Here is a 22,928-nt window from a genome sequence, read left to right as displayed (position 1 = left end):
GCCTGGGGACTTGCTAGCAATGCCAGATAAGGAATTTTAAACACCGAAGGGAACTTCAGAGCCACTGGCTGGTTCCCATCAGGGGAGCCCAATCAGTGTGCTTTTTGTTTCCTCTCGTCTGTGGCCCTGAGAATAAGCAAGATTACACTGTAGCTTTTGCACTCTATCCAGGGCACCAGGCTCCAACACTTACAGGCCTGGGGTGCAGTCGCTTTGGCTGCAGAGAAAGGCCTGGCTGGAGAGACAGAGGAAAACGACACCCCATGGTGAAGGACGAGGATAAGATCTCCAAACAAAGAAGCTCCTTCTGGTTAACAGTTCCCGAAGTCTGAGGAACAAATAGAAACCTCGAGGGAAGAGTCAATCCAATGTAACTAGGAATTCCCAGGCCTGACCCTTGGAATTCTTACCCCTGCTCTCATTCTTTCACAGATCAGTCACTAACTGAGCGCATAGGATAAGCTGCATGCAGCTCCACAGAGGTTTTGCTTACAGACCCAAATGAGATAATCTGGCAGACAGGCAATGAGGCCAAACGGTATAGGATGCTTTGGCTGTGCTGTTAGGGGCATCTTTAAATGCTGAAGCAGGCTTTGGGGAAGAAAGTTGGCTCTAAAGTAGAATCTTAGAAGGGGAGGAAGCCTGATGAAGGGGGAGGGAATGGAGAGGAAGGATCTCCCGGGCTAAGGAAATGGCTAAGACCAGCAGGCAAGAGAGATAGAGCGCATCTGAGGAAGCTGAAGACGTCTGGGCTGGAAGATGGTAAGAGGCGAAGTGACCTCTTCCTGTTCCCCTTAGACAGAGTTATAGAGAAAGGTGAGAAGAAAAACAAGAAAAACATATTTGCAAAAGCCTTCCTCTTCTTCGGTTCAAAATTTTGCCCTTTGTACTCATCCCAGAGTACGCTGATAACAGCTGATTGGGTTAATAACAGCTGATAACAGTCAAGGGTTAATAGCTGTCTTAACCCTTGTGCCATTGTTTCAAGGTTGCAGAGAAGGGACAGAGGCAGGAGGAGGCTGCAGTCTGAGATCCATATCAAGGCTGCTGCCATCACACAGAGATGAGACCAGGCAGCCCGGCCAAAGGTGATCCGTGTTGCCTTTTAACACTGCGACCGCAATCATTTTCTGTCCCAAGGGGCCAGTGGTGGGGTGGAGATGTCATTCAGTCATTCTGCATATGCTGAGTGCATCGTGGACACTCACTGATGTATTTCACAGACTCACTGAGGAGGTAATGCATGCAAACATGAATGGTTTATATATGTACTTGTTCTGAGACAAGAATGGGTTAGAGGGGCACAACAAACTTTTATCAAGTCATTATTATGTATGAGGCACTGCGTGTATGTGACATGCCGGGGAGAAAAGATGAAAAGCAAAACCAAAAAACACCTCTCCTCAGGACCTACTAGCCCATGAAGATATGTAGTGGAAAGAAAACAAGATGGAAAATGATCACTGGGATGCAATTTGAAAGTAAATGTTTCATTGGACTCCCCTCGTGGTCCAGGGTTGAGAATCCACCTTCCAATGCTGAGAACGTGGGTTTGATCCCTGGTCAGGGAACTAAGATCCCATGTGCCTTGGAGCAACTAAGCCTGAGTACTGCAACTAGAGAAGCAGCTCCACGTGCCACAGTGCAGAGCCTGCGTGCTGCAACAAAGACCCAGAGCAGCCAGAAAAATGAAAAAAAAAAGAAGACAAAAAGTTTTCTTTTAAAGTAAATGTTTCGTTACCTTCTGAACTTACTAAGATAGATCCATTGGCTCTCTGTCCTTTTTTGTACAATTCATGAAGGGTGGAGTTTAATAATGGATATCTCAGAGCTCCTTCACAGATGAGAAAACACACAAAAATATGGTAGGGTCAAAAGGATATGAGGTCAGGGAGCCCTGAGTTTGACCTTGAGGCTGCAGTCCCTCAACCTGTGTCCTTGTCAGCTGACACTTTCGGAGCCTTGGTCTCCACATCGAAAACAAACAGCAAAAGTGTGTCAGGTCATACTGGTGGCCTACCCAGGGATAGTGTCCCTCCTTTGGGCTGTCAGAAGCTCTCCCAGTTTTGTTTGGGAGAGGAAAATACCTAAACCATGTGATGGTTCGTGAGCGGTCTAATGCAAAGGTCAGCAAACTTTTCTGTAGAAGACGAGATAGCAAATTTTAGACTTTGCAGACCACTGAGTCTTGGTCACAGTTCTGCTACTGAAGTGTGCAAACAGTTATAGATAATACATAAATGAATAAGTGTGGATATGTGGCAACAAACTTTATTTACAAAAATAGGCAGTGGTCCAGATTTGGTTGTTGTTTCTCCATCCCTAGTCTAAGGCCACCCTGGCAATCCTATTTCCTACTTTGTCCACTTCTTTTGAAGCTAAAGGTATCCATCTGATCTAGTTTTGGCAAATAATATCTAACTGGAAGTCTAAGTGGGGGGTTGGGGGCTGGGGTTGGAAAAAGTTGTTGTGTTCCTGATAAAATGGGGACTCATACAGGAGGCCCTAGGCTTCCTTCTCGATTGTACCTTGAATGTGGATGTGATATCTGGTGTTGATGCAGCCATCTTGCAATCATGAGATTACAAGCATGAGACTAAATGCCAACTTTCTAAGGAGAGTGATGCAGAAAAAGAGACTAGTTCCTTGACGTCAATCACTTAGATGCTGAATTGATGCCAGCACCAGCTACTGGACTTTGAAATCCCTAAGCTGTTAAACCACTCAGGTTAGATTTTCTGCATTTTGCAACTAAATCTCTCCTTAAGTAATTTTAATATATCACAGGTTTATTGGGAATATGAGATTAATATGAAAATCACATAATAGATGCTCAATAAACAATGCTTCTCTTCATATTTCATTTCCCATAAAATTGATACTATTTTCTTTGTGATCAGCATTGTTAACATTTTGCACAAGCTCCTTTTAGGAATATATCATTCAGAATGGAATATTTTTCAACACCATCTTTAGTTTCACTCTAATTTTAAATTTCCAGGGCCTCAGAAAGACTAGAAAAGGGAAAATCTAAAAAGAATATCTAGTTTACTAGGAGCCTGATCTGAAAAGATCCCAGGGAACTGTCAAACAATTTGGAGCAAGGAACTCTCCCTGGTAAGTATTAGTACAAGCGTCCTTCTGCGTTCCCTTCCTCCACTGCTTGCCAAGGTTCCTCAGCCCTGCCTGTCCCTGACTTCAGGTGTGAAGATAAGAAGCCCGCAGGGTGCCCTGCGCAATGAGACCCTCACTAGATGCTGTTCCATTTTCCTTTCCTCTCTTCTCCTTGCCATGCAGTCTCACAGTCTTCACTTATTAAAGGATCAGACAAGTGTACAAAGGAGCTCCAAGAAGAAGGTGCTCTAAGACTGAAAGAGGAGAAGATAGAGAATGATTAGTCCGGGACTGGGAGTCATGAGGAGCAAGGGTTGAGAAATGTTCAGAATCAGCCAATTCAGAAACTAGTTTCTAGGAAGCAAGTTTCTGGGAATCTGTTAAAATAGTGTAGTGTGTGTGTGTGTGCACACGCGCGCACGCTCTTCAGGTACGCATACAGAGACAGATAGTACCCTATACGTGTATTTTGGGTTTCTAAAACATATGTATGTATTTGGCTGCACTGGGTGTTAGTTGCAACCCTCTTCGTTCTTTGTTGCTGCTCCTGCTGCTGCTGCGAAGTCGCTTTAGTCGTGTCCGACTCTGTGCGACCCCATGGACTGCAGCCCACCAGGCTCCTCCGTCCATGGGATTTCCCAGGCAAGAGTATTGGAGTGGGTTGCCATTGCCTTCTCCATTCGTTCTTTGTTGAAGTAGGTGAAATCTTTAGTTGCAGCATCAAACTCTTAGTAGCTGCATGTGGGATCTTCTTTCCTGACCAGGGATCGAACCTGGGCCCCTTGCATTGGGAGCATTGATTTTTAGCCAGTAGACCACCAGGGAAGCTCTTCCAATTAATGTTTTTGAAAGTATGGGTCAATGGGTGGGTGGATAGGTAGATGAATTCTTGGCCATAGGGATGGATATTGTGAGCTGTAAGTGGCAGGAGTCTGGCTTTCTCTTGTTTGGAGTGCTTCATGAGAACTTTTCAAATTCCCTGTGGCAACTGCTCAGTTCTATGATAAGATGAAATCAGCCACAGACCGTATGTAAAGGACCACAGAAGAATGTTTCCCAATAAAACCTAACTTACCGAATCAGATGGTGGTTTAGATTTGACCCGCGGGTCATAGCTTGCTCACCCCTGCCCTGGACCATGTCCACACCTGGGGACGCCCCTAGAAACACAGCAGCCATTTTGCTACCAGCCTGAAAATGGAGATGGACCAATGCAGATAAAAAGTCCTTGTTCTTTAATAGGAGCCTCTGCTCCTGATTCATCTATAACCCATCTTCATCCTGTGCTTCTTCTGAAATAGGCGATTTTTGTTTTTATTATATACATTCAAGTGGGCTTTTCTCTTACTTGCAGCCAAGAGAATCCTAGCTGCACACTTTCCTAAAGGGAAAAGCTCTCCCTTGTCTATTTCCCTCACTAGCTTATAGTGGATAGTAAACGTACTGAAGCCTGGTAGTAGTAGCAGAAAGAAGGGGAAAAAAATGCCTGCTTATTGAAGAACAAGAATTCACTTTGCCTTACTTGAAATTTACAATTCTTTAAGAATTACTATGCTGCTAAATGGCAAGCCACTCTAGTACTCTTGCCTAGAAAATCCCATGGATGGAGGAGCCTGGTAGGCTGCAGTCCATGGGTTCGCTAAGGGTCGGACACGACTGAGCGACTTCACTTTCACTTTTCACTTTCACACATTGGGGAAGGAAATGGCAACCCACTCCAGTGTTCTTGCCTGGAGAATCCCAGGGATGGGGGAGCCTGGTGGACTTCCGTCTATGGGGTCACACAGAGTCGGACACGACTGAAGTGACTTAGCAGCAGCAGCAGCAAATACCCTGAACTATCACTGATCTGTGAGACCTTTGTTTAGAGAGATTTAAAGATTGACTGGATATTACTTTGCTGACCGTATAGTCAAAAGCTACGTTTTCTCCAGTAGTCATGTGTGGATGTGAGAGCTGGACCATAAAGAAATCTGAGCGCTGCCATTTCCTTCTCCAATGTGTGAAAGTGAAAAGTGAAAGTGAAGTCGCTCAGTCGTGTCTGACCCTTAGCGACCCCACGGACTGCAGCCCACCAGGCTCCTCCATCCATGGGATTCTCCAGGCAAGAGTACTGGAGTGGCTTGCCATTGCCTTCTCCATAATATTTGTCTGGCTTACTTCAAAACGCATGATAATGTCCAGGTCCAATCATGTTGTTGCAAATGGTATTATTTTATTTGTTTATGGCTGAGTAATGGAAATGTCTTAATTTTTTTAAATTTTCATCACTTTGGTATTTTTTGTGGAACTGACTTTTTTTTTCTTTTACATCAAATATCTTCAGTGAAAGAAGGGACATTGAACACAAATATTATAAAAGCACTGCATATTACTTTCAGTGGAAACTCATTTTCTAGATTAGATATGACTGGAAAGGACAGAAGTGATGCAGGATTATAAGACATAACGTTATACCATGCACAGCCGCAGACTGACACAAACACCATTCAGAACAAGCGAGAGAGGAGGGGGAGCTGCTTTTCAGAGGGGCTTCGCGGCACTTCCTTCCAGGGCGGAAGGAACAGGCGCACACAGCGCAGTCAATCTGACTCAGTGCGCGCAGTGCATTCTGGTGGTCAGCCTAATCTTGATGCCCCATCTGGACGGCTCCTTTTGCGGGGAGCTCCAAATGAATACAGATAAGTTATTCCTTCCTCTTCCTTTTCAGTTTTTAATGCTGCCTTTTAAATTAATAAAGTCACAGATTTTTTTTCATAATATATAGTGAATAACTCAATTACATTCAAAGAAATGCTCACCCCTAGGCTGCTTTTGGGCTTCCCTGGTAGCTCAGTTGGTAAAGAATCCACCTGCAATGCAGAAGACCCTGGTTCAATTGCTGGATTGGGAAGACCTGCTGGAGAAGGGATAGGCTACCCACTCCAGTATTCTTGGGCTTCCCTTGTGGCTCAGCTGGTAAAGAATCTACCTGCAATGCCGGATACCTGGGTTCGATCCCTGGGTTGGGAAGATCCCCTGGAGAAGGGAAAGGCTATCCACTCCAGTATTCTGGCCTGGAAAATCCCATGGACTCTATAGTCCATGGCGTTGAAAAGAGCTGGACATGACTGAGCAACTTTCACTTTCAGGCTGCTTTTGCGACTTTCCCAATGGCTCAGCTGTATGGAATCTGCCTGCACTGCAGGAGATGCAGGTTTGGTCCTTGGGCCAGGAAGATCCCCTGGAGAAGAAAATGGCAACCTACTCCAGTTTTCTTGCTTGAGAAATCCCATAGACAGAGGAGCCTGGCAGGCTACAGTCCACGGGATCACAAAGAGTCAGTCTTGACTGAGCACACACATGCAGGCTGCTTCTCGCGTGTGTTGTTCAGTTGGTTAAAAGATGAAATCTTGTAGTTCCTTTCAAAGGGAAACAGGATCTTTCCTGAGAGCTGAAATTTGCTAACAGGAAAAGTTCGTTGTTGCTGTTGTTGTTCAGTTGCTAAGTCGTGTCAGACTCTTTGCGACCCCATGGAAAATGGGAAGTGGTAAAAGGAAATGTTTTTTTAATTCACTTAATTTTGAACAATTGATTCATTCTTTCTCGCAGGGAAATATTTCCCCTATAGAGAAACTTGTAGCAAGGGAGTCCACTTGTCCAGCACATGGTTGTTGCAATCAGTATCCCAGAATTCACAGGTTTACCATTCTTTTTCTGATATTAATAAGACATTTATTGTTATGTATGAATATCAGAGGTTGGCCTGTAACTTTGTGGCAGTTTTCAAATACAGTTGGGTAAAATACATAACAATACATAAAATACACAACAATAAAAGTAGGTAAGGAGATGAAGATAGATTATTATGGGAAGGAAGGAAAAAAAGAGAAAAGATCAGTCTAGTTTAGACTTGCCTTAATTACAGCCTATATGCACTGAAATGTGGTAATTTGATCCAGGTTATTTAATGGGATAATCCTCTTTTTGTACTAGTAAATATCCCCCAATTATCTTTTGTATGAATTATGTTACAAGAAATGTGTAAATCTGTCAGAAAAATTGGTCTAAAAAAGAGAGATTTTTAAAGATAGTGTTTGTGGAAAAAAAAAAGAACACCATGGGGATATTTTTTTTGAGGTTCGTATAAACCCTAAGCACTTTTTAAAAAATTATAGATTTATTTTCTTGACTGTATAAATAATATGTGTACAGTGTAGAAAGTAAAAAGAAGAAACTAAAAATTATGCATAAGGTCAAAACCAAAGATAACCACTGTAAAATTTCTACAGCAGTTCATTCTCTCTCTGTCTTTCTAGATATGTGTGTGTTTGTGTGTGTATGTGTGTGTGTGCGTGCGCGCACGCATGTATCTTTCTGGTTCACAGAAAAAGATCTATTTTAAGATCAGTAGTTCAAACCATGCTGTGTCACCAACATTTTCCCAGATCATTAAGAATTTTTCATTAACCTTTGTAGATGTGCTTTTATTTTGGTTATTTTTCAGTATACTATATTCTCCCCCTAAATTTTAGTTTAAAAGATAAGACACTCATGGCATTTTAAAAGATTTTTGACATAAAAATTATTCATAATCCTGTTATTCTAGTGTATTTATTTTCCTCCTCTTTCCTTATAAAGCAGGAATTATTCTATATCCTAGTACATAATCACTACCTCTCAGTTTGACCATGGAACTCTTTCTTCAGATAAGAGTAGCCTCTGATCACTGAAGCTAGAGAAAGTCTGTGCAGCCAAAAATAAATAAATAAAAATTTTTTTTAATAAAAAGTATATCTTATGGTGAAAAGTGAAAGTCACTTAGTCGTGTCAGACTCTGTCAAGACCCCTAGGACTGTAGCCCACCAAGCTCCTCTGTTCATAGAATTCTCCAGGCAAAAATACTGGAGTGGATAGCCATTCCGTTTTCCAGGGGACCATCCTGACCCAGGGATCAAACCTGGGTCTCCTGTGTTGCAGGCAGATCTTTACCATCTGAGCCGCCAGGGAAGCTGATAGTGTGTCTCAAAGTTTGTACCAGCAGTGACATCACTTAAGAAGTTATCAGAAATGCACATTCCCAAACCCCACCCAATCTACTGAATGAGAAGCTGGGACTGGGGGAAGGTGGAAGGCAGCAATCTGTGTGTTTTTCTTTTATTACAAGCCGTGCAGGCAATTCTAATGCTCACTAAAGTTTGACAACCACATCCTATGGGATCAACAATCCGCAAAACATCCTTTGGGAAACAATTTGCAAAATTGCCTTTTCTGATGAGTTTCTCTATTTCCTGGAAGGAAGAGGCAAATTGCTGGCTAACTCTGTTCCCTGTAGGGTAAAACAGGGATATTAGCTGCCTCCCAAGGACAGAGATTAAATATAATAATTAGCAAAAGTGTTTTGTAAGCTATGAAGCGGTGAAGTGATATACAGACGTTATTCTTATGGTGACCTCGAGTTTAAGCGGAAAGATTTATACTACTGAGCTCTGGGGAAAGCCAAATGGAATGTGGACACAGATGGCTCTCAGTTCTCACATATTCAACTTTTATACAACCCAATTTTCACACATGACACATGCCACCCCTAAAATGCCTTTCCCACACCAAATCTGGAATTTCCTACACTTGCAGTTTAATGAGCAATTTGAGGTATCCCATGGCTGCACCACCTGCCAACCCACAAGGCTGCTTTGGCAGGCTCACATCTTTCCTATTTTGCAGTTTTTGTGCCTATTTTATTGTATCTAGCCATTATTATTTACAAAGAAAACAAGAGAGAAGCAGTAAGAGACACAGTCCCCAGCCATGTCTAGTTTCTATTAAATTTCTTTGGCAGCCTCAGGCTGTGATTCTGCATATTTTTGTTTTATGCATGTGATAACCTCTCAAATGCTCCTAGCTACACAAATTCATATTTTTCCTTTCTCTGCTCACTGAGTTAGCTTTGCTGCCTCTGGTCAGTTTGGTCTTTTTGCTTCTTCTTAGCCCTGATTCTGGTGATCGGCGCTTATCTGGTTATTCCTAGCGGTCTGTTCATATTTGTATGGTTACTTGCTGTGGGCTGCCTCTGCAGCAACTCAGATTCATTTTCCCCAGCAGGCTTCTTCCCTAAAAGGGAGAGTGGCTGTGGTCTTCCTATCGGCTCACAGGGCTCTGATGAGCAGACTCCACTTTAGGGACCTACCGTGGGGCAGACGGGCAGACTAAAACCCCTATCCTCTTCACCGCCACCTCCTCCCTCATTGCCAGAGAAGAAAGGCTTTACTTTGGCACTGGAAGATGTCAATGAAATTTTTACCTACGCAAAGATGACTCAATTTTTTTAAATTCCTTCTGAGTCCATTTTGTAATTTTCAATTTATCTCTTTCAGCCCTCTACAGCCTCATATCCTATTCTTCCCCAGTAGGAAGTTTCCACCATTTGCAGGGCTGTTCTATTGGGACTTTAACTCAGGGTCTAAGGCTACTGCTGCTGGCTGGCTGTTCAGTGGTGGTGGTGATGGGGTGGGGGCGGTCAGGGACATGACTGGCTTTGCTGCTCTGGATGCAAGTCTGTAATTAACTATCCAGGTAATTAATTATTTCAAGGCCCCTTACTGCCCTTAATTTATAGTCACCCTTACTCTGAGCTGGGAGTTTCTATCAATCTTATCTTTCTTTCTGAATTAATCTATTTTTTATAGATTTCTTTATAAGAGTAGTTCTCCAAGTATAATACCTGAACCATCAGCATCAGTAGAACTTGTCAGAGATGAAAATTGTTTTTGCACAATACTGCCAGATAAACATAATAAATCCAAAATATTACATTTGGGATGTATTTATACTAAAAAATTATTCATTGTTTATCTGAAATATTTTAGTGGGTATCCTTTTTTGTTGTTTTGGGGTTTTTTCTTTGTTAAATGTGCCAACCCTAATTCTTTTTTATCATTTATGTTACTTTAAGGGGTTCTGAGGGTGGGAGAAACAAGATTAATTTGTATAATTATTCCACCATCTTAATCCAAGATAAAAATTTGATGGACACTAAATAGCCTGATAATCCACTTATCAGTTGCCTCATTTCTCCGCAAAATACCCTGCCCAAGTCAGCGGAAAATTATCATCAGAAAGTCTGCCTTTCTAAAGGAGTGAGAAAATTTCTTCTGAAGGATAGATTTTGGAAAAACATTAAATATATAGCATTACATATATTTAATAACATGAAATATAATAGCATTAATTTTTATCAGTGAACTAAAGTTATCTTGATGTGTAACTTCTAGCTGTGTGTCTTTAAGCAAATTACTTCTTAGGGCTTTGACTTTTCTCCTCTGTGAAAAGGATCTAACAAGGGCAAATAGTAGGAGTGTTAGGAGGGGTAAATAAGATACACTGTAAAGTATTTAGCTTAGTATCTGATACATGGAAATCATCAATAAAAGCTATATTTCAAAGTCAAAAAAAAAAAGAAAGTCTTCCTTCCTAACCCTGGTCCAATATCTTATGTCCACAAAATATCATTTCAAATAGTCTCAGAGCAGAATTTGAGGTAAGAAATTACTTTAGGTAAGAAGTTTAATCTTCTGTATTTAATGTATGGATGTGAGAGTTGGACTGTGAAGAAAGTTGATCGCCGAAGAATTGATGCTTTTGAACTGTGGTGCTGGAGAAGACTCTTGAGAGTCCCTTGGACTGCAAGGAGAACCAACCAGTCCATTCTAAAGGAGATCAGCCCTGGGTGTTCATTGGAAGGACTGATGGTAAAGCTGAAACTCCAATACTTTGGCCACTTCATGCGACAAGTTGACTCACTGGAAAAGAGTCTGATGCTAGGAGGGATTGGGGGTGGGAGGAGACGGGGACGACAGAGAATGAGATGGCTGGATGGCATCACTGACTCGATGAACATGAGTTTGAGTGAACTCCGGGAGTTGGTGATGCACAGGGAGGCCTGGCGTGCTGTGATTCATGGGGTCGCAAAGAGTCGGACATGACTGAGCGACTGAACTGAACTGACTGAATGTTTGATTTGCATTTTGACCATTTTAAATAATCACATATACATATGTTGTTTAACACTCTGGTTTCTATTTTTAGGCCAAGATTAAACCATTGATAAAATAGTATGGGGACTTTATAATTTTTTTGTTTCTTGGGGATAAAATTCCTCACATAACATATAAGGCCATTGCTTGATTTTTAAACATTAAATTTTTCATATAAGTTTCCAGAAACTCATTAAACAAAAATTGACCCTGCCTCTACAAAGACATAATGGGCAGAAGAACATTTTGGGCATAACCACGAGACTTTTCAGCTAGAAAAATAAATATCTAAGTGTTTTATTAGTTTTTGGCAAGCTTAACAAACTTTGTTACCTAATGGTAAGTTTTTACTAGAGTAAGTGTCCTGGTGCAGTTAGTTCTGTCTTAGCAGTTATGGATGTTATGAGACTATTATGCATTCTGCCTGTGAATATTTTGGACTTGCCTTTCCTTGTCCTATAATTTTTAAACCGTGGTTCCTTCCTCCCCACTGTTTTGGTACACTCTCTTGTGGTGAGTTGGTGGCAGGACACCACCCTGGCTTTGAGGTTTCTGGCAGAACATCATTCCTGTGGGGCTGTGGTTGCTACTAAGTTATTGCTGAGGAATCATGTCTGAGACCTCACCCCAGTTTGGGTTTTGCCTGTGCATTAAGCACTGTTAGTGGTTTTAGTCCCTTCACTGTTCCTATTTGAATCAAATGGAAACTCCTGTGAAACAGGATTTCCGGAGATGGTAGGGAAAGACCCAGGTCCAGTGAGGTCCAGGTGGCTCTGCACAGATTGGATTCACTTCTGTTTTATTCAGCCATTCTCTAGAGAGGCAAGAGAAATTCTGCCTCTAAATACTTTTTTCATATCTGGTAGAAACATTAATGATAACAACAATAATAATTAATGTTTCCCATATTCCAGCTTAAGTCCCAGTCTATGAATTTAACATGTACTTCTTGCTTGATTAAAGTCATAATCATAACCAATATGATTTAGCAAGCCCCATCTATAAGCTGAGTGCTTTACATATGTTCTTCAGTCTTCACAGCAGCTACTTGAGAGTGGTAGTTAGAAACCAGGAAATTGACAAGAAGCATGTCCGACATAGGACACGGGGAGGGGAGAGGAGGGCGGGATGAGCTGGGAGACTAGCACTGACATATATACACCGCCATGTGTAAGACAGACAGCTGCTGGGAAGCTGCTGTACTGCACAGAGAGTGTTTGGTGTTCCGTGACAACCCAGAGGGGTGGATGGGGCAGGGTTTGGGAGGGAGGCTCGAGAGGGAGGGGATATATGTATACATACAGCTGATTCACTTTTTTGTACAACAGAAACTAACATAACACTGTAAAGCAATTATACGCCAATTGAAAAAAAAAATCATGTCCAAAATTGTGGGTGTGTGTGCGTGCTCAGCTGTGTCTGAATCTTGCAGCCACATGGACTGTATTCTGCCAGGCTTCTCTGTCCATGGGATTCTCTAGGCAAGAATACTGGAGTGAGCGCCATTCCCTCCTCCAGGGGTCTTCCCCACCCAGGGATTGAACCCACATCTCTTGCGTCTCCTACATAGGCTGGCAGATTCTTTACTGCTGCGCCATCCGGGAAGCCCATGTCCAGGATTAGACAGGTGGTAAATCACAGAATTGAGATTTAAATCCAGACCCTCAACCCTTCTGCATGTAAAGCAGTTGAATCAGTTTCATTCTTTAAAAAAGGATATGGTCGCTTATCTTACTTCCCTTTGACAAGAATTCCTGTGGGAAGAAAAAACACTCTTGTCTCCGTGATGTTAAAGGTAAGGAAAATGAGATATAAGAAGTTAAATAGCTTGCCCCACTTCACACAGTAATGGTATAGTTAGCCCACAGTCCCCACTTTCAGGCCATTTAAGGCGAAGCCTTTTCCACTATCCCCCCACACTATGACTGGCTGAGGTTACATTAGGAGAATATACATTTAAATCCTTCCACTCAAAGCAAACCTTTTTTATTTTTAGAGGGCCATCATCCTTGAATTCTTAGTTCCCACATAGTCATTGTTTGTACCTAGCCTAATCGTGGTGAGAAAAGAGGCTGTTGTTAAGTGTCTAAGAACCCGGAGAGCCTTAGTTTGTGCCAACGAACATTGATTTTTTTCAAAAGATAGACTCTTCTGTGGTTTTTACACTCCAAACCACACTTCCTAATAAAAATGATCTTCTACAACAAGCTCCAGAGTAAGTGCCAGGCCTGGATCCCAGGGCACGAGTTCTATGGGAGGGTGTCGCCTGCCATCCACCGGAAATTTGGCAAGTTGTTTAGACAGCCCGTCTCCATCAAGCTGCCTTTGATGACCAAGCCAGAGGCGCTTCTCTGCACCAGCTGACCTTCCCTCCTCACCTCTGCAGGGCTCTCTCTGCGTTACCTGAACCCCCTAGGTCAGTGCTCCCCGCCCAAACACTGCTCCTTGCCAAGAAGATACACTGACTCAAATAATGGTAAATATGCTGATCATTTTTCTGGGTGAATCAATGCTGTGTCACCTCAGGTCTCTACAAAAATGCCCTCCAACTGCTTGACAGCCCTATCCACTTACAGAGTTCTTAAAACCCAGATGCAGGTTGAGCCCAGATTCTAATTTCAAATCTCCGCTGGCTCGCACTTGGGGTATGTCCTGTCTTCCATCTCCAGCTGGCCCACTCTCATGCCCTTTCCTCTGGAATGAAGACTTCCCCACATTCCTCACACTTAGGCGCATGGAATTTATAGCTTGCTAACTCAGCCTTGCCTCAAAGAGCAGGCAAAAGGGAATCGGACTCAAGGTTTGACTGCTAGGAAGGAAGCAGTAAAAGCTCCAGTTTATTAACTTTTTCTCCAATTTTTCCTCCTTCTCTTTTTCCAATCTTTTAAAAAATTATTTTATTGAAGTATAGTTGATTTATTTTATTTTTTTAAAAAAGCCTTTTAATTTTGTATTCCTCCTTCCCTTTTTGAGAAACTTGCCTTCTAGAGGTCTCTGCTTAACTTTTTTTTAGCACCCAGCACTTGATCAGAGCCTGGTTAAGGTTCAGCAAAAAACAAAAAAAGAAATTTTTTCAATCAAATTCATTCCTTACTTCAAGCTACTCTCCAGCAGTCCAGTGGGAAGTATTTTTGAAAGATGCATTAACTCTTCTATGCCACTAGGGTATGTTCCCTGGTGGCTCAGACGGTAAAGAATTTGCCTGCAATGTAGGAGGCCTGGATTCGATCCCTGAATTGGGAAGATCCCCTGGAGAAGGGAATGACAACCCACTCCAGGGTTTTTGCCTGGAGAATTCCATGGACAGAGGAGCCTGCCAGGCTGCGTCCATGGGGTTGCAAAGAGTCAGACACGAATGAGTGACTAATACTTTCACTTTCAGGGTATCATTTGTGAAATCACTGCCTATCAAATGACCTGTGAAATTATGTAAACTTCTATCCATTGCACTAAATTGTAGTGTGGCTGCACCTGAGAGTTCTCAGGATGAAACTGAGAACTTTTTAGAGTTCCTAAAAGTGACATACACAAAGAGAAGACCTCATCAAGTCAGTGGCCCCTCAGCCTCTTCCTGTTTTACAGAAAGCAGACACCAGGCCTCACTTTCTCATTAATTTAACAAACACTCTTTGTGTCCCTGCTCAGAGTCAAGTATGAGTTGGGTGTGGAGGGTACACTGGATAAGCACAAAATAACAAAAATCTCTACCTTCCAAGTGTCCCAAAGCCTGAAAAGGGATTCAAGCCTCAACTCGCAGTTCTATTTCTGGTGGCTTGACCCATCCTGAGCAGCTCCTGGAGGCTGGAAATCCCTCACCCCTGTGACAGTCAGGTGGAAATAGAGACAGACCAAGTGCAAATTCCCCTTCCTTCCTAGAGTTCGTCATATCTTGACCTCTAGCCATCTCAGTTATCTTGTTCATAAAATAGGTAATATTTAACGTCCACTTCACAGGATTGTTGAAATGATTGAGAATAATATAAGTAAATACCTGGCACTTAGTGATTGCTTGATAACCAGTGGTGGCTATTTTAATAAGAAATGGGGGGGGGGTGATACAGTAGCTGTCTAATAAGTACCTGTAGCTGTCGTTATGGTAGCTCTTGGTCTTCAGGCCAAAACTCAAAGGGCTGATATATCAAGAGGGTTAATGGACATGGAGGATTATTTTCCCTGGCACATTTCTCATCCTGTATCATGCAAACCTTGTTTGTGCAAACCTTTCTGTTCTGTCCTAAGGAGCTCCGGGGTGTGTCTGCTCCTCAGGCTGGCCAAGTTCTACCTGCTGAAGCTTCCTGTGCAGCCAGGGGTCAAGCAGTTGGCAAAGTCAAGCCAGCCAGCTGCTGGGAAGTGATACTTCTGAAGGAAATCCTTGATCGGTCCTGCAAGGGGGTTGCAAACTGCAGCCTGGATTAACCCAGGCTGTTGCCCAGTGCCTCAGCTGCTCGTCCCCTCTCTGCCGGGCAGCGAAGTGGGAACTCCAGGACGGCCACTCCCCAGCAACCAGGATGGCCAGAGGGGACAGCAGGGATTCCTCATTGGTGTGTGCTCTCGTTCTCAGAAAATGGATTAAGCGTGCCCTGACTCTTCCATCAGACTTTCCAGAGGAGTGAAGTGGGAGAGAAAACGGACCTGAGAAGTCTGTTCCCTCAATGCCCCCCCACTTCCCTGCAAACTGCTCCATTCGACCTTCAAACACTGGATCTGGGCCAGCAACAGACTGGCATCAATCATTTCTGTGCTCTTGGTAAAATGAGGTAAAAATATTGCCAAGCTCAATGGGTTTATAAGAACTAACCAGGCTTCCTAGATGGCACAGTGGTAAAGAATCTGCCTACTAATGCAGCAGGTGAGAGAGACGCAGGTTCAATCCCTGGTTTGGAAAGATCCCCTGCAGCAGAAAATGGCAACCCGCTCCGGTATTCTTGTCCGGAAAACTCCATGGATAGAGGAGCCTGGGGCTACAGTCCACGGGATTGCAAAGAGCTGGACATGACCAAGTACACACACACACGCATAAATGAGAGATCACACATGAGGCACCTTACCCAATGGCCTGGCATGTGATAAGTACACAATACACGCTAGTTTTCCATTTTCTTTAATAATTTTGTAAGGTGTTATTGCATAGTATGAGGAAAACAAACCCTTAAGTCTCTGTCAGAACCCTCTCATTGTAGGTGATCAAAACCTGACTCAAACTAGATTACGGGGTAAAAAGGAATCCGTCGGTTCATGGAACTAACAGGCATCACTAGAGGAGAGGCTCAAATGAAGTCTTCAGGGCTCTGCTTCTCTTTCTCCATCCTTTGCGGGCTCTACTTGGCTCTGATTCTCTGTGCCGTGATTCTCATACTCTCTCAGGATTCCTCCACGTGGAAAGGAAGACAGCCATGGGAATCGGGATTCAAAAGGATAAACCACACAGTTCCTCCCAGTGTTCATGTATTAAATCCCATGGCAGGACTTTGACCTCTGTGGGTCACATGCTCATCTCTTAGACTAGCAGTCAACAAGCTATGACCCATGGGCCAAATCCAGCCTGTCTCCTGCTTTTGGACAGTAGGTGAATTAAGTAGTTTCATCATTTTTAAATGGTTGGGGAAAAAAAGGAAGATAATATTTTGTAACACATCTGAATATTATATCAACTCAAATTTCAGTGTCCATAAATTTCAATTTTATTGGACACACCACACCCATACATTTATGGACTGTGTTTTCTGCTGTCACAGTACATTTGAGTAGTGGTGACAGGGATCTTACATCTTACAAAGCCTAAAATATTTCTACTGGTTCTTTACAGACAAATCGTGCTGACCATGCCCTGGGTCCATCATGGGCAACACGAAGATGAGACACTCTGATTGGCCAGAACTGAGTCACGTGCCCACCCTGGTAGCTTGGAGACAGAGTATGGCGGATGCTCTAGCAAAACAATGGAGGATTTGCAGGATGGTTTGCCCAGGAAAGAATGGTACTGGGGAAAAGAAACGATAGGTATCCATAACAGAGTCAGATCAATATAAGTTTGGAAATATTTTCCTTAACTCCTTAGAGCTTTATTTTTGTTGTTGCTGTTCTCTAGAGTGAAGCGGATAAGCTTTGCCCTTCGGGAGGGTAGTGATGTTGGCTAACACTCATTGAGTGTTTACTCTGGGCTTATACTAGCTACTTATGTTGTCTCACTGAGGAAACCAAAGCTCGGAGAAGTCACATAGATTGCCCAGAGTTATATGATTAAGCAGATACAGGGCCTGGATGAGAACCCAGGTCTGTCTAACTGGAGGGCACAGGCAGACCACTATACCACAAGACTGCCCTGTCTCCCACTCAAGAGGAGATAAGACATCAAATAGGCTGAGCAGAGAGCCTGATATATCGTGAGTACTCAATTAAGGTTAATTTTCCCCCCCTTTTTCCTGGCTTCTCCCATTCACATTATGGAGATATGAATGAGCAGCGGGTGGAGGGACTTCTCTGGTGGTCCAGTGGCTAAGACTTCGCGCTCCCAATGCAGGGCGCCCGGGTTTCATCCCTGGTCAGGGAACTAGATCCCACATGCCACAACTAAGAGTTTGCATGCCACAATCAAGATCAAAGATCCGCATGCCGCAGCTAAGACTCGGTCCAGCCAAATCAATGGAAAGAAAATATTTTAAAAATAAGTAAATAAGCAAGGAATCCACATGTACCATTCAGGAGTCCTGTTGCCTCAAGTCTTTAAGTTAACAAAAGAATTCCCCAAACAACACCCCCCCACTCAAAACTCCCTTTAACCAGTCTTGCTGTCAAAAAGGTAGAGTAAAAATAGTCAACGTTCAGAGAAGGGCAGTGAAAATCATTTGCGGCATGCATGGCAGAAGAGCATGGCATGAGAAGAGGAATTCCAAACGTTGGGATCATTTCATTTGAAAAGGAAGGCTCCCAGAGACGCCGGGCTTCCAGTACAATAAGCTGACGACAGGTATAGGAAAGGCTAATCAGGATCTGCTATTTACTTTCCCCCCCAAATACAAGAACCAGACTGTTTCACGCATTGTATAATAGCCGTGTCACCTTCCACTCTGGAACACTATCAAAGCAAGCTTTACCCTCCCTTCCTACGGACGGTGGTGCCAAACCACACCCCCAACTCCGACCAGTACACAAGACACTGCGCTTCACACGTACTATTCAGAATCTGGAGGTTTCAAGCTGGAAGGTGTGTTGGGGCCATGCAGTCTGGCCTCTTATGTTAGAGATAAAGCTGAAGCCCAGTTAGATAACATGGTTTGTTCGAATGTGCACGGTGAGCTCATGGCACACCTAGATTTAACTTGGCCTTGGGGTCAGAGAAACTGGACTGAGATCCTGGCTAAGGCCCTTGCTAAGGTCATTTAAATGACCTTTCTGAGACTCAGTATCCCCATTTTAAACAATTTCTATCATAGTTGAAGAATCAAATAATAAAAGTGGCCTAATTCTCCGTCCAGTGTATTGTGTACTGGAGCTTAATTCTCAGTTCGGTGTTTTCTCTCGAAGTCATTCTGCTCCTTGGATCGCCCTACATAGGAAAAAAGGGCAATTGCTGGATTGTTCAGGGGGAAAAAAAAAAATTGGAAGATGCAGCATCCACTCCCTCTCTTTACTTCCCCTCACCAACAATAAAGTACAAACTTCAAAAGAAACAAACTTGAAAATGGTGATCGCTGGACCCAGAGACCTTTCCCAGAGTGGAACCCCATGGTCAGATACTAGCCGGAGCAATCCTTGAACAACTTGGTTGCCATCCAAGTCTGTTTTCAGTCGGGAATAAAGTTCATGTTTTGGAGGCAGTATCCTTGACTTTTTTATCCTGTTATTCACATATTTCCTAATAATCTTCGGCATTTACACACTCAAGAGACCTTGAAGGAAAAGGATGCAGGACTCCAGTCTTTTTTCCTTCCTTTTGCTAATGAATAGATGTTTTCTTTCTGAATTCACTGGCCCTATCACCCTATTTTTTTTTCACATTCAAGTAACCTCTCAGGACAGAGGTCAAATAGCAAATGGAAAACTGTAAGTTACCAAATTTGGGGTTGGATTTAATGCTATGAGTGTCTTTTCCACATGAGAGATCTGAGTAGAGGGGAATTGACATTTTAGCCAATATATACGTAATGCATAAATTAGTTGGAATAAATGTGGGTGTTTCTGGTGCCACCTGTTGGTCACACTGGAGGGCTGAACTGTATGCGGTATTGTTGGGCATGAAATGGAATTCGCCGTAGCTGTCACAGTTATGTATTCCAGCAGGCTGGCTGAATGTTGAAATAGGGTGACTGTTGCTTGAAATCCATCTTTAGTGCAGCTCCTTGGCCGTGCAGGACTATTTTGCTCTTGGTTTTTGCCTTGGTTTCTTCACCAATTAAATGTGTAGTGAGGAATATATAATGAGGCATAATCTCTGGGAACGCTGAGATTAATGAACCAGTTCTCAGATTCAAATGATTTTTGTGTCTTGTGACTCAGAACTAGTTTTGGTGCCCTGCCCAGGCCCTTTTTACCAGCCAGCGCACCCAGGCTCTTTCCCCGAGCTGCTGGGAGAGTTGGCCGGTGTAATTCACAGCTACTCCCTTCTCTGGACAAATGCCCATGGCTTAGAGGGAGCCCCTGGAGCAAATGGAAGCCACTTCAACCAGGTAGCTACGTGCATAGGCACATAGATACGTGGCCTCCATGGCCTGTGGCCCCAAACTGGCCATCATGGGGGTACACAGGGCCAACCCTCCTAACTTTAAGGCAAGATGATCCCCATGGTGCAGGCTGTGCTCTGGAGGTCTCCACGGGATCAAGCAGAAGCTTGACTCCAGCTGAAGCCAAATTCTTATTCAGCCCTTTTCCCCCATCAGGACTGTTTCTCTCCTTCTCCTTGAACACAATAAATCACTTGAAACCAATCCATCTCAGGCTCTGCTTCTAAGGAACCTGACCTAAAGCAAGAACTATCCCATGGAAAAATGTACGTTTGTAACGATAAAATCCACCAGAGAGAAATAGCCCCTTGGGTCTGTGCATGTGGTTTTTCCTACATGCTTGGGAAGCAATGCTAAACAGAGCAGGCTTTCTCCATAGGCGGTGAAGCCCCAGCAGAAGGACAGCAGCGGTGATACCTCACCATGGGGCCGAAGACCTGGGTGATGATATAAAATATATCCTGAAAATGGCACCATGCCTGCGTTTTCTGAGAAATGCCTTTAGTTTCAAAATAGTATGTCCATGCTGGCCTTAGACCTAGTGCTCCCAGGAGCAATGAAAAATGACCCAGAATTGGAAGACATGAGGCTTTACACATTTCTAGATCTGCTGAAGGAGCCAGGCCTTTTTGGTTTGTGCCAAAGGAGAATCTTGGGGAAAGGAAAAAACTCTGCCAGAGGACAATTTTGGGAGTCTCATAAGAATCGTTGGTTGATTTAATTGGGTTTTGGTTGCAGAAATTTCAGCTGGTTCTCCAGAAGTGGCAGTGCCAAGTCAGAAGTGGGAGTTCTGGGGCTAGTCAGGCCTGGGTTTGACTTCTCCTCCAACTTATTAACTCAATTTCCTCATCTACAGAATAGGGACCACAATATTGATCTCCTCAAATTATGGGAAGGTTAGATATAGTGTCAATTAGCACCTTGTAGGGGACTGGAATGCAGAAGTAGGAAGTCAAGAAACACCTGGAGTAACTGGCAAATTTGGCCTTGGAGCACGGAATGAAGCAGGGCAAAGGCTAATAGAGTTTTGTCAAGAGAATGCACTGGTCATAGCAAACACCCTCTTCCAACAACACAAGAGAAGACTCTACACATGGATATCACCAGATGGTCAGCACCGAAATCAGATTGATTATATTCTTTGCAACCAAAGATGGAGAAGCTGTATACAGTTAGCAAAAACAAGACCAGGAGCTGACTGTGGCTCAGATCATGAACTCCTTATTGCCAAATTCAGACTTAAATTGAAGAAAGTAGGGAAAACCACTCGACCATTCAGATATGACCTCAATCAAATCCCTTATGATTATACAGTGGAAGTGAGGAATAGATTTAAGGGACTAGATCTGATTGATAGAGTGCCTGATGAACTCTGGACGGAGGTTGGTGACATTGTACAGGAGACAGGGACCAAGACCATCCCATGGAAAAGAAATGCAGAAGAGCGAAATGGCTGTCTGAGGAGGCCTTACAAATAGCTGTGAAAAGAAGAGAGGCGAAAAGCAAAGGAGAAAAGGAAAGATATAAGCATCTGAATGCAGAGTTCCAAAGAATAGCAAGGAGAGATAAGAAAGTCTTCCTTAGTGATCAATGCAAAGAAATAGAGGAAAACAACAGAATAGGAAAAACAAGAGATCTCTTCAAGAAAATTAGAGATTCCAAGGGAACATTTCATGCAAAGATGGGCTCGATAAAGGACAGAAATGGTATGGACCTAACAGAAGCAGAAGATATTAAGAAGAGGTGGCAGGAATACACAGAAAAACTGTACAAAAAAGATCTTCACGACCAAGATAGTCACGATAACGTGATCACTGACCTAGAGCCAGACATCTTGGAATGTGAAGTCAAGTGGGCCTTAGAAAGCATCACTACTAGCAAAGCTAGTGGAGGTGATGGAATTCCAGTTGAGCTATTTCAAGTCTTGAAAGATGATGCTGTGAAAGTGCTGCACTCAATATGCCAGCAGATTTGGAAAACTCAGCACTGGCCCCAGGACTGGAAGAGGTCAGTCCTCATTCCAATCCCAAAGAAAGGCAATGCCAAAGAATGCTCAAACTACCGCACAATTGCACTCATCTCACACGCTAGTAAAGTCATGCTCAAAATTCTCCAAGCCAGGCTTCAGCAATATGTAAACCGTGAACTCCCAGATGTTCAAGCAGGTTTTAGAAAAGGCAGAGGCACCAGAGATCAAATTGCCAACATCCGCTGGATCATGGAGAAAGCAAGAAAGTTCCAGAAAAACATCTATTTCTGCTTCATTGACTATGCCAAAGCCTTTGACTGTGTGGATCACAATAAACTGTGGAACATTCTGAAAAAGATGGGAATCCCAGACCACCTGACCTGCCTCTTGAGAAACCTGTATGCAGGTCAGGAGGCAACAGTTAGAACTGGACATGGAACAACAGACTGGTTCCAAGTAGGAAAAGGTGTACGTCAAGGTTGTATATTGTCACCTTGCTTATTTAACTTATATGCAGAGTACATCATGAGGAACGCTGGGCTGGAAGAAGCACAAGCTGGAATCAAGATTGCTGGGAGAAATATCAATAACCTCAGATATGCAGATGACACTACCCTTATGGCAGAAAGTGAATAGGAACTCAAAAGCCTCTTGATGAAAGTGAAAGAGGAGAGTGAAAAGGTTGGCTTGAAGCTCAACATTCAGAAAACAAAGATCATGGCATCTGGTCCCATCACTTCATGGGAAATAGATGGAAAAACAGTGGAAACAGTGTCAGACTTTATTTTTTTGGGCTCCAAAATCACTGCGGATGCTGATTGCAGCCATGAAATTAAAAGACGCTTGCTCCTTGGAAGGAAAGTTATGACCAACCTTGATAGTATATTGAAAAGCAGAGACATTACTTTGCCAACCAAGGTCCGTCTAGTCAAGGCTATGGTTTTTCCCGTGGTCATGTATGGATGTGAGAGTTGGACTGTGAAGAAAGCTGATCGCCGAAGAATCGATGCTTTTGAACTGTGGTTTTGGAGAAGACTCTTGAGAGTCCCTTATACTGCAAGGAGGTCCAACCAGTCCATTCTAAAGGAGATCAATCCTGGGTGTTCATTGGAG

At 43.2% G+C, this 22,928-nt stretch overlaps 1 long non-coding RNA gene across 1 annotated transcript in view; it reads left to right on the top strand.

The window, feature by feature from the left end:
• The window catches only part of LOC148773897 (uncharacterized), a 57,480-nt gene extending 38,524 nt beyond the window's left edge, over positions 1-18,956 (top strand). Inside the window, exon 3 of the long non-coding RNA XR_016036456.1 lies at positions 16,933-18,956. This is a non-coding gene — a long non-coding RNA (uncharacterized LOC148773897). The remainder of the gene's footprint in view (positions 1-16,932) is intronic.
• Positions 18,957-22,928: the final 3,972 nt, after the last annotated feature.

This window comes from Moschus berezovskii, chromosome 25 (genome assembly GCF_049115385.1).
Source record: "Moschus berezovskii isolate FMDL1 chromosome 25, NW_MosBer_1.0, whole genome shotgun sequence".
Lineage (NCBI taxonomy): Eukaryota > Metazoa > Chordata > Mammalia > Artiodactyla > Moschidae > Moschus > Moschus berezovskii.
The sequence above is the reverse complement of the archived record's forward strand: the minus strand, read 5'-3'. Positions and strand labels throughout refer to the sequence as shown.